This window comes from Panthera uncia, chromosome B4 (assembly GCF_023721935.1).
Source record: "Panthera uncia isolate 11264 chromosome B4, Puncia_PCG_1.0, whole genome shotgun sequence".
Taxonomy (NCBI): Eukaryota; Metazoa; Chordata; class Mammalia; order Carnivora; family Felidae; genus Panthera; species Panthera uncia.
Window position 1 is genome coordinate 35,585,436 of NC_064809.1, and position 12,945 is coordinate 35,598,380.

At 37.8% G+C, this 12,945-nt stretch overlaps 1 protein-coding gene and 1 pseudogene across 5 annotated transcripts in view; both read right to left on the reverse strand.

Moving 5' to 3' along the window:
- The window catches only part of ERC1 (ELKS/RAB6-interacting/CAST family member 1), a 511,095-nt gene that overhangs the window by 142,866 nt on the left and 355,284 nt on the right, over positions 1-12,945 (reverse strand). The window lies entirely within an intron of this gene.
- Positions 1,737-6,228, reverse strand: LOC125920069 (SRA stem-loop-interacting RNA-binding protein, mitochondrial-like; annotated as a pseudogene).

Sequence of the window (12,945 nt, forward strand, 5' to 3'; positions counted from 1 at the left end):
TGTATTGCTGTCAATTTCTCCTCTTAGGTCCCTTGATATTTGTTTTATATACCATAGTACTCCTATGTTGGGTGCATATATATTTATAAATGTTATGCCTTCTTGTTGGATTAATCCCTTTATCATTATGTAATATCCTTATTTGTTTATGACAGTCTTTTTTTTTATTTAAAAAAAATTTTTTTAATGTTTATTTTTGACAGAGAGAGAGAGAGAGACAGAGCATGAACGGGGGAGGGGCAGAGAGAGAGGGAGACACAGAATCCAAAGCAGACTCCAGGCTCTGAGCTGTCAGCACAGAGCCCGAAGCAGGGCTCGAACTCACAGACTGCAAGATCATGACCTGAGCTGATGTCGGACACTCAACCGACTGAGACACTCAGGTGCCCCATGACAGTCTTGTTTTAAAACCTGTTTTGTATGCTGTGAGTATAGCTACACCAGTTTTATGTTTCCATTTGTATAGTTTCTACATCCCTTCACCTTCAGTCTCTATGTGTCCTTACTTATGAAGTGAGTCTCTAATAGGCAGCATAGAGATGGGTCTTGTTTTTATTTACCCATTCATCACTCAATTTCTTTTTTTCTTTAATGTTTATTTTTGAGAGGAGCTGAGGAAGGTGGGGGGTTGAGGATCCAAAGTGGGCTCTGTGCTGACAGCAGAGAGCCCAATGCAGGGCTCAAACTCATGAACCATGAGGTCATGACCCGGGCTAAAGTCAGATGCTTAATCGACTGAACCATACAGATGCCCCTCACCACTCAATTTCTTGACTGGAGTTTAGTCTCTTTATATTTAAAGCAATTAATGGGGTGCCTGAGTGGCTCAGTCAGTTAAGCGTCTGACTTTGGCTCAGGTCATGATCTCACAGTTCATAGGTTTGAGCACCACATCAGGCTCTGTGCTGTTAGCACAGAGCTTGTTTTGGATTCTCTGTCTCTCTATGTCTCTCTGTCTGCTCCTTCCCCACTATGTCTCTGTGTCTCTTGAAAATAAACATTTATATAAATATAAATACACACACACACACACACACATATGGTAATGATGCAATTATTGATAGGTATGTACTTACTGCCATTTTGGGAATTGCTTTCTGTCCTTTCTCATGTGCTTTTCGGTATTTAAGTCTTTGTTTTGTGGTTACTGACAAGTTCACATATAGCTTCCTATGTACAGAATGATCTATTTTTTTTTTAATGTTTATTTTTGAGAGAGAGAGAGACTGAGTATGAGAGCGGAGGAGGGGCAAAGAGAGAGGGAGACACACAATCCAAAGCAGGCTCCAGGCTCTGAGCTGTTAGCATTGAGCCTGACGCAGGGCTTGAACCCATGAACTAGAGATCATAACCTGAGCTGAGGTGGATGCTCAAGCGACTGAGCCAACCAGGTGCCCCTAGAACAATATATTTTGAGTTGACAGCAAGTTAAATTTGAACACACTCCATAATTTTACATTCCTGCCCTCTTGCCCATGCAATCTTTTTTTGATGACACATTTTACATCTTTTCATTTCTGAGCATCCCTAATGCCTAAACTTAACTAATTATTGTAGTTTTAATTTTCCTATTTTTGTCTTTTAACCTTCATATTTAAGTGATTGAGCCATCATTTTTACTACATATTTACCTTTTCCAGTGAGATTTTTAGTTTCTTATGTTTTCTTGTAATTAATTAGTGTCCCCCCTCCTTCCCCCCCCCCCCCCAGTTTAGAGAGGCCCCTTTATCATTTCTTGTAAGGTCAGTTGAGTAGTGATGAACTCCTTTAACTTTTGCTTGTAGTAATAGTCTCAAAAATCCTTCTCTTCATCAGATCTTTGATTCCCCTGCAAAGCTTTTGGTCTCTGAGCTTGAATATGGAGCTTTACTCCACCAATAATATGATATTCTTGTTGTAGTGCATTCTGAAGTTCTTCTCCTGAAGAAAACTGAATCCAACCCATGCCTCTGTAAAATCCAGTCTCTGTCAAAAGATACAGTGCACTTTCATATATGGCCAAACTGGGCAAAGTGTTCTCTCAGCTCACTCGAGGCTGCGGTCCAGGGAATTTTTCCGACAGAAGCCACAGGAGGGCTAGTACTCATGCACAGTGCCACAGAGTCCCTCACTAATGAAGTTGCCATCTTTAGATCTGTCTGGAAAACTCTTAATCTCTCCCTCAAGTCTGAATGATAATTTTGCTAGGCTGAGAACTGTTTGTTGGATGCCATTCTCTTCTGGTTTCAAAGTCTCTGCCGAAAAATCTGATGGCCTTATGGAGTTTCCCTTGTATATATTAAGTTGTTTTTATCTTGCTGCTTATAAGATTCTAACTTTGGGGCGCCTGGGTGGCTCAGTTGGCTGAGCGTCTGACTTTGGCTCAGGTCATGATCTCGCAGTTCGTGAGTTCAAGCCCCGTGTTGGGCTGTGTGTTGACAGCTCAGAGCCTGGAGCCTGCTTCAGATTCCGTGTCTCCTCCTCTCTCTGTCTCTCCCTCCCATGCTCATGCTCTCTGTCTCTCAATAATAAATAAATGTTAAAAAAAATTTTTTTTAATTTATTAAGATTCTAACTTTTACCATTTTAATTGCAATATGTTTGGAGCCTGCTTTGGATTCTGTGTCTCCTCCTCTCTCTGTCTCTCAATAATAAATAAACGTTAAAAAATTTTTATTAAAACTTATTAAGATTCTAACTTTTACCATTTTAATTGTAATGTGTTTGGTGTGGATTGCTTTGTGTTCATCTTTTTTTTGGAACTCTCTGGGTTTCCTGGACCTGTATGTCTGTTTCCTTTCCCAGATTAGGGAAGTTTCCAGCCTTTATTTCTTCAAATAGTTTTCTAGCCCTTTCTCTCTTCTTCTTCTGGGAGCCTTATGTTATTCTACTTGAAACTGTCTCCAAAGTGAATTTATCTTCATTTCTAAAAATTCTTTTTTGTTTTGCTGCTTTATCTGGGTATGTTCTACTGCTTTGTCTTCCAATTTGCTGATCTTGATCTTCAGTTTCACCCACTGTGCTGTTAAACTCCTTCTAGTGTACTTTACAGTTCAGTCATTATATTCTTCAGCTCTGTAACTTGTTTGAAGCTTATGTTTTCTCTTTGTTGAGGATCTCACTGTGTTCATTCATTCTTCTGCTGAGTTTGGTGAGCATCTTTATGACCATTACTTTGAACACTTTACCAGGTGGATGATTTATCTCCATTACATTAATGTCTTTCTCCAATGTTTTGTCTTGTTCTTTCATTTGAGACATTATCCTCCGTCTCATTTTGCCCAACTTTGTTTCTATGTATTAGGCAAAAGATATATCTCTCCCAATCTTAAAGGAGCCACCTTTTTAAGGAGATGGTACATGGATCCCAGAAATGTAATCCCCTCTGACGACCAAAGCTAGGCGCTCAAGGGATGTCTCCTGTGTGGGATGTGCACTCCCATCTACTAAATGTGGCCGTATCTGTTGTGTAGTGGTTGGCAAGGTTATTGGCCAGCACAGCTCCAATATATGACTGGCATTGGAAAGTAGTTGTGGGCTAGGCTGTGACACATCCTTGCACGAGGATGTGGGGCAGAGTTCTCAGCAGGGCACACTCACTGACTCCAGCAGGGTAGAGGGACAGATCCAAAATGGCATCTACTGGCTGTGACAGTGGAAAGGCAGGATGAAATTACAATTGGATCTGCCAATGATTCCATCCATGAAAAAAGTCCCAAAAGCTTCCTACCTCTCCAGTAGGCATTTTAAGATTAGTAAGTGAGTCTCCTCCACAACCGGTCTACATGCTTTTCAAATTGGTATTTTTGAATTAGGTTTCAGGGAGAATGAGTCTGTGAGTGAGCCCTTTGGGGGAGGGGAGGTCTCTGTTCCCTATAAATCTACGGTTTTCATAGTCCTTGTTTTTCAAAACCTGGCATTTAGGGGTCTTATCTCTCTTGTGCAGGATTTAAGAGCTGGCATGCCTGATATGGAGCATCATGAGAGAATAGTTCAGTATTTTTGAGATCCCTCATGACTGTGAACTGCTCCAAATAGGATGGGTCTTTTTTGGCAAGACAGTGTCTCTGCCTCTCCTACGCATCTTGATGCTGTCCTTTTGTGTGGGGGCTCTGCTCATCCAGTTTTCTGGCCTTTTCCAGAGGAAATTATTCCATATGTAGCTGTCCATGGAGTGAATTTATGAACTTCCTATGCCACCATCTTGAACTCAACTCCCTTTCCCTGATATCTTATTTAAAGCAATCTGTAAGCTGTACATGTATAAAGCCTATTCTTACGATCTCAATTAAACAATAGTTAATTGATGTTGGAACTCCTCCTTTGGTTATTTTGGAGAACACAGTAAGCCTTAAGAAATTACTATAAACAGTACAAAAAACAAATGTGCCTCTTCTATGGCTCTTTCATGTTTAGACTATACTATTAAATTTTGTGGAGATTAAAATATAACATTATTGGGGAATGTTCTTGCTTGAGTCAGAGGAGGCAAAATGAAATAACTTCTAGTGAATTGTATCACAGTTGACAAAGGGGCTTATTATTATCTATTGATTGGATTGGAGTTGTTATCTGCTCTATGGTAGTTTCTTTTTTTTATTATTTTTTTAATGTTTATTTATTTTTGAAAGAGAGAGGGAGAGAGGCAGAGTATGAGCTGAGTAGGAGCAGAGAGAGAAGGAGACACAGAATCTGAAGCAGGCTCCAAGTTCCAAGCTGTCAGCACAGGGCCTGATGCAGGGCTTGAACTCATGAACTAAACTGCGAGATCATTTAACCAACTAAGCCACCCACGTACGCCTATTGTAGTTTCTGTTACATTCTCTGCAGAGTAGGAATTCTGTTTTTTCGTTTGTTTGCTTGTTTGTTTTTTAAGTGGGCTTCACACCCAACATGGAACCCAATGTGAGGCTTGAACTCATGACCCTGAGTCAAGACCTCAGCTGAGATCATGAGTTGGATGCTTAACCAATTGAGCCACCCAGGCACCCCCAGCGCAGGAATTCTTAGTACATTTTATCTCTGCTACTCTTCTAGCAAGATAAGAAAATTAAAAGCTTTTTGTGAAGTTGTAAAAACAACTACAACAACATTATAACATTATATATTAATTTATAGTTGATTATTTGATTTGTCCAAGTACACATCTGTGTAAGAAGACTTAACTGCTTCTCATACCATCTGTGTAAGAAGACTTAATTGCTTCTCATACCCTAGAATTTTATCACGATGAGAACTAAGAGACTGGATTGAGTACACGTGTTGAATTGGCATTTAATATTACATGTGAAAAAGAAGGTATTTCAAAACAGTTCTATTATAAACACACATTGTCTTACACAGGAGATGATGAATATAAGAAGTTTTATTTGGATGTACTTTGAAAAAACAGAAAGAGAGAAAGCAACAAAAGCAAGTGTAATAGTCTCAAAAAATATTCCAGATAATCTCTAATTATGTGTTTCTAGCTTTTGCAAATTTCTGTGAATTCTGGTTGCATGTGCCAGTACACTTGAGGATACCTGCTTTAACAACCTAAGACTGAAGCGGGGGGTTGGGGGGGGGGTGGTGCCTGGGTGGCTCAGTTGGTCAAGCATCTGACTTTGGCTCAGGTCATGATCTCACAGCTTTGGAGTTCAAGCTCCACATTGAGATCTGTGCTGACAGCTCAGAGCCTGGAGCCTGATTCGGATTCTGTGTCTCCCTCTCTCTCTCTCTGCCCCTCCCCACAAAAATAAATGAACATTAAAAAAAAATTGGAATGCAAACTGGTGCAGCCACTCTGGAAACAGTATGGAAGTTCCTCAAAAAATTAAAAATAGAACTACCCTATGACCCAGCAATTGCACTACTAGGGATTTATCCAAGGGATACAGGTATGCTGTTTCGAAGGGGCACATTCATCCCAATGTTTATAGCAGCACTATCAACAATAGCCAAAGTATAGAAAAAGCCCAAATGTCCATCGATGGATGAATGGATAAAGAAGATATGGTATATAGATATACAATGGAGTATTACTCGGCAATCAAAAAGAATGAAACCTTGCCATTTGCAACTACATGGATGGAAGTAGAGAGTATTATGTGAAGCAAAATTAGTCAGAGAATGGCAAATATCATATGACTTTACTCATATGAGGACTTTAAGATACAAAACAGATGAACATAAGGGAAGGGAAACAAAAATAATATAAAAACAGGGAAGAGAACAAAAACATAAGAGACTCTTAAAGATGGAGAACAAACAGAGCATTACTGGAGGGGTTTTGGGAGGGGGGGTGGGCTAAATGGGTAAAGAGCATTAAGGAATCTACTCCTGAAATCATTGTTGCATTATATGCTAACTAATTTGGATGTAAATTAAAAAAATAAATTAAATAAAGTTAAATTTAAAAAGAACCTAAGACTGAAGGAATAGGAGAATGAGAAATTATGAGAATCTAGTGACAGATCTCAATTGGACGTTTTTTGGATTAACAATATAAATTCTAAATATCTTCTAGCTATAAAAATTCACCATTCTATGTAAAAGTAAGTACACAAATTTACAAGCTACATGACAATCAAACCATTCACAATTTGGCTACAATCCAAACGTTCCAGCATGATGCTTTAGTCATTTGAAAATTGTCATGTTTCCCAAATACATACTTTCCTTTCTTAGTGCCTTTTTCATCCTTTTCACTTAAAATTCAGTCTTCTAATTCCTCTTGCCCTTGATGGTTCAGCTCAGTTCAGTACACATTCATTAAATGTCTTATATGTGACAAAGGTCACATTAAGCACTGAGCCAAGATAAGGCCTCCATCTTAAAATGTTACCCCGAGAAATCTAGGTAACTAGAACACGGGTACATGTGAAGTCTGTTGGTAGACTGAGCCTGGAGTGCCCTAAGAACTCTGTGAAACAATAAGGTAGGTTGAAGCTTTAGGCCTTTTGAAACTCCGGGGAGAACAGGGAATTTCAATATGTTGTACTGGGTTGAAACTGGTGGCCTAATGGATTTTGAGGCCTTTTGAGGCAGTGCACACTAAGTAGTAATTTATTTATCAGCTCTTCAATTATATTTTAAAAAGGAATTGCTGGTTTCCTTCTAAAAAGTTATCTGTGATACTTATAAAATTGGAAAATAAACTCCAATTTGGTTAACATGTGTATCTAAGAATTATTTCTTCTACATTTCATTAATATTGTCTCTCCATTAAAACAAAAGAATCTTAAATTATTTAATTTAAGCAAATAAGTCTGTATTCTGGATACTTATGTTGTAAAATAAGCATATACCATTATTTCATAAAACACATGTGTTTAAAAATTTCAAGTATCAAGAGATTGAGAAGACAAGCCACAGACTGGGAGAAAATATGTGTAAAATAAAGAAGATATATATATATATATATATGAAAAAATGTTCAACATCATATGTCAATAGAGAACTACAAATTAAAACACTAATGAGGTATCGCTACACACCTATTAGAATGGCCCAAATCCAAAACACAAACAATGTCAAATGCTGGTGAAATAAAACGGACTCTCATCATTGCTGGTGGGAATGAGAAACTGCACAGCCACTTTTGAACACAGTTTGGCAGTTTTTTGCTCAAAAAACTAACCCTTACTCTTACCATACAATCTAGCAATCATGCTCCTCAGTATTTATCTGAATGAACTGAAAACTTATGTTCACATAAAACTTACATCCCAAAACCTGGACAGGGATGTTTATAGCAGCCTTACTCATAATCGTCACAATCTGGAAACAAGTAAGATGTCCTTCAGTAGGTAAATGGATAAATTGTGGTAGATCAAGACAATGGAATATTATTTGGCACTAAAAAGAAATGAGCTATAAAAGCCATAAAAAGATGTGACAAGAACTCAAATACATATTACTAAATGAAAGAGCCATTTTGAAAAGTGTATGTACTATAAAATTCCAACTACACATTTTGGAAAAGGCAAAATTATGGAGACAGTAAAAAAAAATGGTTTTCAGGGGCTAGGGAAAGAGAGAGATAAATGAGAGCACAAGGATTTTTAGGTCAATGAAACTATTCTATATGATACTACAATGGGTGATACATAACATTATACATTTTTCAAAACGCACAGAATGTACAAAACTATGAGTGAATTCTAATATAAACTATGGACTTTGGGTAACAACAATGTATTAATGTAGCTTCATTGATTGTTAACAAATATACCCTGGTACCCACAATTGATGGGGGAGATTATGTATACATGGGGATGGCAGTGATGAAGATTTTTTGTACTTTCCACCCAATTTTCCTATTAACCTAAAACTGCCCTAAAAAAATAAAATTAATATAACAAATATATTTAGTAACTAAAGTCATGGTTAAGAGTCTCTGTTTAGAGAATGATACAGACTGGGAGAAAATATTTGCAAACCACATATCTGACAAAAGAGTAGACTAAAAAACTCTCAAAACGCAACAATAAACAAACTCTCTAATTAGAAAATGGAAAGAAGACATTAAGAATTATTTCACTGAAAAGAATATACAGATGACAATCATATGAAAGGATAATCAACATCATTCTCCCTTAGAGAAATGCAAAGTAAAAACCACAATGAGCTAGCATTATACAATTATCAGAACTGCTAAAATAAAAATAGAGACAACACCAAATGCTAGCAAGGATGTGGGAAAACAGGATCACTTACGCACTGCTGCTGGGAATGTCATATGGTGCTACCAGTCTGGAAAACAGTTTGACAGTTTCTTAAAATATTAAATATGCAACTACCATATCATCTAGAAACTGTACATCTGGGCATTTATTCTAGAAAAACATAAACTTAAGTTATACAAAAACCTGTACACAAATGTTTATAGGTTTTTTCCATAATAGACAAAAACAGGGGGGGCGCCTGGGTGGCGCAGTCGGTTAAGCGTCCGACTTCAGCCAGGTCACGATCTCGCGGTCTGTGAGTTCGAGCCCCGCGTCAGGCTCTGGGCTGATGGCTCGGAGCCTGGAGCTTGTTTCCGATTCTGTGTCTCCCTCTCTCTCTGCCCCTCCCCCGTTCATGCTCTGTCTCTCTCTGTCCCAAAAATAAATAAAAAAACGTTGAAAAAAAAAATTAAAAAAAAAAAAAATAAATAAATAATAGACAAAAACAGGAAACAACTCAGATGTCCTTCCACAGGTGACCGGTAAAACAAACTATAGCACATCCATACCATGGAATATCACTCAGTAATAAAAAGGAATGGACTACTGATAGATGCAACAATCTGGATTAATCTCCAGATAACTATGCAGAGTAAAAAACAATCTGAAAAAATTATACACTGTATGATTCCATTTATATAACATTCTTGAAATGAGAAAATTATAAAAACGGAAAACAGATTGGCTGCCAAGAACAAGGAAGGTGGGGTGAGAGGGAAGTGGGTGTGAGTATAAAAGGGGATCTCTGTAGTGATAGAAGTGTTCTGTATCTTGACTATATCAAAGTCCATATCCTGGTTGTGATACTGTACACAATATCACATCCTGGTTTTGTAAGATGTTACTGCTGGGGAAACTGGGGATCTCTCTGTATTATTTTTTACAACTATATGTGATTCTACAGAATCTACAATCATCTCAAAATAAAAAGATTAATTAAAATAATGTGATTTCATTCAGATTAAGGTGAAGAATTAATTAGTATCTTGTCCATTTTGGCTCAATATCTGACTAACCATACAAATCCTAAATACAATTCTAAGAGCATCTCTTATTAGTGCGGGGAATCAAATGAAGTTCAAATGCTAGGTAAAATTCTAATCTTGTTGCAATACTGGCAATCACAAGCATAGATGCAGAAGATGATGTAAGTAATAAATCCAAGACTGGATGGACTAAAACATAGCACACAAAAAGCCCAAGGACACATTCCAAGCAAAATGCTAAACTTACCCAGTTCTAGAACTATACATCACTATAAAATAGGAAGAGATCTCTTGGACATGACATGAGCTGCGGCTGCTCTGCCCTATCTCACTTTATGGATTTATGACAGTTTTCCTGTTAAAGAACCATCCCAGAAACCATGTGTGCCTTACATATTTGCCATTCCTACTCTGGTATGACATAAATAAATCATGGGGCTTGGGTCAGTACAGCCAGCCTGTAAAGTGATTCATGAGGCCAGCAGTACCATCCCCTAGGACTGTGTACTTTATTACAGTAAACCTCAGAACAAGATACAATTTCCTGACTCAAGAAGCAGCCTTTAAATCAGGACACCTGGACAGCCCTGGAATCACTTAAAAATACAATAGATCTCAATCCACCATTGTTACTCAGTGCTGGCCTGCACTTGCCCCAGCTCTGTTCCTTTTAACACTAAATACAAAATTCAAAATGAATCCCCTCTGAGTGAATTATTATGGTAACAGAACTACAGAATAAATTTGAATGCATCGCATCCTTTGATCTCTTTTGTTCCCTGTTTTTCCCTAACTTTATTTACCCATTCAAAAAATAATATTCCCCGTGTCAAATTTCCCAGGCTTTAAAACTCATAAAGCAAGAGCACCATTCGGTACCTAAAATAAAAAAGCAAATGACTGAACCTGGTTTCCCTCTAGATAACTCAATAAGGAACACCATTTAGAGCAATCCTAGAGACAAAGTTGCCAGGGCATTCTTTGGGTTTGGAGACCTATTCTGCATCAGTATGATTTATATAGGTATCATGTATACTTTAAACCAAGACTGGCAATAATTCCATACTCTTGTTTGGAAAAACTGGAAATATAACCAGTTGTAAAAGGCATGATTTTTGAACTCCTAAGGGCTTTTTACATTAGCATCTACATATAATTATCAAACTCTCTTTTTATGTCCTCAACTCTGAATAAAATGCTTAAAGCCACTAAAACAAACAAAACCACATTCCCAGTTATCAAAAAGAACTACTTATGAGTAAGATGCTGAACAGTTTATAGCTAGACAATCAATATCAGTTTGCGAATTTACTGAGGCTTCCAAATCAAAGGCCCATGACATACTAATATTATTTTATACTTCTTCTTGAAGAAATCCTGGAGAAAAAGTGTTGGGGCTCCCCATGATGGCCACAGAACTGATCCCAACGCCCTGATCTTCTATGATACAACTGAGGCAAATTTATTTTTATTCAATAAAGACTTACTTTGACTGTTTATGTTTTGGGCACATGCAGCCAATAGGTACAAAAAGCTGCAGTGTTCTACTACATTCCTTTGCAGTAAGAATCAGACTAAGAGAAAATACGTAGTCTTGCTCCTTAGCCTCTTCACACCTTCCCAAGTCATCAAAATGACTGGACTGTATGCATGCATGAGGTGTTCAAAAATTTGAGCATGGCAATTGGAGATCAAGGCAAACTAAAATAACAGATTCATAGACCTATCGAGGCAAAAGCTTTCCAGTGAATCAAAAGGAGAAAAAAGAAAGGACTATGGGAATTCTGCAACTACAAACAAACTACATGTTGATGATAATATGACTGCTCATAAATCTTAGGGGACACAGGTCTTTGTAAATCTTGTCATATTATGTTTTAAGACATTACACAATTTTTTCCTTAAGCTGATACTTTACCACTGACCATACAGTTGAACAAGTTTCCTAGAAAGAATTCAATAATAAAAATTCTTTAATTAATAAATATTAAAGCTTCAGTAAACAAAAGGAGCAGATATGTTCCTTTTTAATGACCTCAGGCTCACTTCAAGCATCTGTGTCTTGCTAGAAAAGACACTCAAATCAGGAAGAGGCAGTTGGCAGATCACTTACATCAGTCATGCATGGAGTTGTTTCTCACTAGGAAATGCCACAAGCCTTCATGGCCTGCCAGACAGTATAAATAAACACTGCAGATAAGCTTTAAAATGGATCACCCAAAAGATTCTTTAAATACAGAGGACAAACTGAGGGTTGGTGGAGGTAGGGGAGTGGGTTAAATGCGTGATGGGCATTAAGGAGGGCACTTGTTGGGATGAGCACCGGGTGTTATAGGTAAGTGATGAATCACTGGGTTCTACCCCTGAAGCCAAGACTACACTGTATGTTAACTAATTTGAGAATAAAAATAAAAAATAAATAAATAAAATGGATCACACTCTAAAGAATCAACATATTGGAGAAATATTTGAAAAATGTCGAAAAGTTCTCTTCTAGAAAAGCCTTGAATTCTTAACCTGACAACAAATGAATACTTTCTGGGGTAATGTGAAACTTGATAACAATCACAACATTTATTTAGTATTTTGTAGGAAATACTTCTTAAGGATTATCAAAACAGACATGCTTGAGTTTTACAGAATTTCTCTACCTGGAAATTACCATATTACTTCAATTTCCCTCTTCAAGGTAGTTAATTTTGATTTGGACGCATTTAAAGACATTTTTGGAGGGGTGGGTGCCTGGATGGCTCAGTTGGTTAAGCATCCAACTTTGGCTCAGGTCATGATCTCACAGTCCATGAGTACAAACCCCAGGCCTGGAGCCTACTTCAGATTCTGTGTCTCCCTCTCTCTCTGCCCTTCTCCTGCTCGCACTCTCTCTCTCAAAAATGAATAATAACGTTAAAAAAATTTATTTTTGAGAGAGAGACACAGCGTGTGAACAGGGGAGGGGCAGAGAGAGAGGCAGACACAGATCCAAAGCAGGCTCCAAGATCTGAGCTGTCAGCACAGAGCCTGACACAGGGGTCAAATTCACAAACCATGAAATCATGACCTGAGTCGAAAGTCAGCCGCTCAAGGGACAGAGCCACCCACGTGCCCCTTGATTTGGGTATATTTTAAATTGACTAATAAGGTAAGCACAGTTTGAAAAAGTAAACTGTGGCTCTAGCACACTAGTACTGGCACTAAAATATAACCTAGTATTTCAACGATATATTTCAAAAAATACATTTGAAAACTGCCAAGAGGATACCGAAAGATGAACAATT